This window comes from Pinus tabuliformis, chromosome 2_1, assembly GCF_031772625.1.
Source record: "Pinus tabuliformis cultivar Carrire ecotype Pingquan chromosome 2_1, CPIR1, whole genome shotgun sequence".
Lineage (NCBI taxonomy): Eukaryota > Viridiplantae > Streptophyta > Pinopsida > Pinales > Pinaceae > Pinus > Pinus tabuliformis.
In genome coordinates this window covers 801422424-801425024 of record NC_142299.1, presented here as the reverse complement: position 1 = coordinate 801425024, position 2601 = coordinate 801422424, and positions in this window count along the sequence as shown.

Sequence of the window (2601 nt, the reverse complement as noted above, 5' to 3'; positions counted from 1 at the left end):
CAGGCAAGCCCACAACACGAAATCATAGATCAAGTTGAAGAAATGTAACTGTAAGGACTGACTCAGGGATGGTCAAAAATGGATGACGAGTATTTTGCAGATGAATGTTTATTGCAGAGACCTCTTGAACACATAACGACACGACAGATGGCTTGGTGACATTTGACCCAAAGTTAATACCCGGCTAAAGACTTTCAATGTGTTTTGATCAACTGTGAAGTAAAGGATTTCCCAACCCAAGTGAATGAAAAGTGTCGTGTTCAAGAGTGGTAATAAGGCTTCTTCTGAGACAAAGGATAACAAATGGGCTCATTTTTCTCCCTTTTCCCCCACCATTTCTGGCAAGTACCTCTTTATTTTTTACAAGCTTGAGGAGGATAACATATGCTTGATTATAAGCTCATCCTTCGGATGAGTCCAACTTAGTTTTGATTCGAACCCTAAGAAGGAGTGGTCCGTTCCTGTTTGTAATCGAACAGGTCCTTTACTGTGAAATTTTAACGAGTCCAGTATAGGGGAAACTCGGCGTTTTTCATTTTTAGAGAGTCTGAAAAAACTTAAGAAGACTCCAGTTTGAACTTTTTCGTAAAGTTGTGTCTCCCAAGCCCGAAAAAGTATAAAATAATACCTGAGAGAACCGCTTGATCTTTTACGACCAAGGAGTACTTTCATAATTAGTGTCTTTGACCTGAAAAGTAAAAAGCGATCAAGGACACGTCGTTTTATTTCCAGTATCGAATTTGAAACGACAAAAATCCGGCAATCTTTTCCTGTTTTTACGGTCAGAAAAGGGCTATAAGAGGACCGTCTTTTTAGTTCCGTTTTAACGAGTTTAAAAAGAAAAACTCGGCAATATTTTCATATTTTGAGAGTCTGAAAAGGGCTTAAAAGAGAACTCCAAGGATTCATTTTTTCGTAAGTTTTAACGAGTTCGAAAAAATGATAAAAATGTACTCATGGTTTTCACTTTTTCGTAAATTTTAATGAGTTCGAAAAAGGGATAAAAATGTACTCATATGGCCGACTTTCAATTTTATTTACGAGCAGGAAAAGACAGAAAGAACTCGGCATTTTCATTTGTTTTACGAGAATGAAAGATAGCAAAATAATCTCGGGATTTTCATGAGTTTAACGAGTCTTGAAAATAACTGAAATTGACTCGAGATAGGTTTCATTTTTACAAAAGCTTGAAACAGAGAAAAACTATGCTTCAAAGTAGTTTCATTTTTACACAAGCTTGAAACAGAGAGAAAACTGTGCTTGATGCCCCCTAAGCGTAACTGCTAGAGCGCATGCCCCCCAGCTTCATTTCATTCAACTAAATACAAGCTGGATGGAATGAAGGTTCATGTACGAGATCGTCTAAAAGACTCGACCTAAAACTGTAAGAAAATTATGCAAAAAACTGAAATAACTAACCTAAATACTTAACATTTATGAGATCTAGTCAATCTCTCGACTCAAGTAGAGGAGGATTTGTTTCATTTTTTAACGAGCTTGACACAGGAAAAGAACTATGCTCGGATTCGGTTTCATGTTTACACAAGCTTGAAACGAAAAACTATGCTTGTTATAAGTTCGCATGCCCCCAGCATAATGACGCAAAACGAGGTACATGCCCCCCAAGCTTCATTGCATTCAATGAGGTGGATGGAATGAAGCTTTTACTTTCAAGATCTTGGAAAGACTTGTGGGAGTTGTTTCATTTTTTAGTGAGGTTGACATAGGAAAAGAACTATCCTCAAAACCCTTGTTTCATTTTTTAAACGAGCTTGACACAAGATAAGGAACTATGCTCGTAACTACTCTCTACAATCTACCTAACAAAAAACTTTACTCTAAAAAACCTTGATTCATTTTTTAACGAGCTTGACACAAGACAAGGAACTATGCTCTAAAATCCTTGATTCATTTTTTAATGAGCTTGACACAAGACAAGGAACTATGCTCATAACTACTCTCTACAATTTACCTACATAACCTACCCTTGTTTCATTTTTAAACGAGCTTGACACAAGACAAGGAACTATGCTCAAGACTCCTTGTTTCATTTTTTAACGAGCTTGACACAAGACAAGGAACTATGCTCAAAAAGTTCACATGCCCTCAGTATAATGATGCAAAGCAAGGTACATGCCCCCCAGGCTTCATTGCATTCAACCAGATGGATGGAATGAAGGTTCACTTTCAATATTTAACTTGAAAAGGGAGTTGTTTCATTTTTAAGGAGGTTGACACAAGAAAAGAACTATCCTCATACCTGATTCATTTTTTAACGAGGTTGACTCAGTAACAGGAACTATCCTCAAACCTGATTCATTTTTTAACGAGGTTGACTCAGTAACAGGAACTACCCTCAAAATCCTACTTTCTACAATCTACCTACATATCCTAAAATCTACCTGATTCATTTTTTAATGAGGTCGACTCAGTAAAAGAACTATCCTCATACTAGCCTGTTTCATTTTTTAACGAGGTTGATACAGGAAAAAACTATCCTCGTACACACTGATTCATTTTTTAACGAGGTTGACACAGTAAAAGGAACTTTCCTCGCACTCACTGATTCATTTTTTAATGAGGTTGACCCAGGAAAAGAAC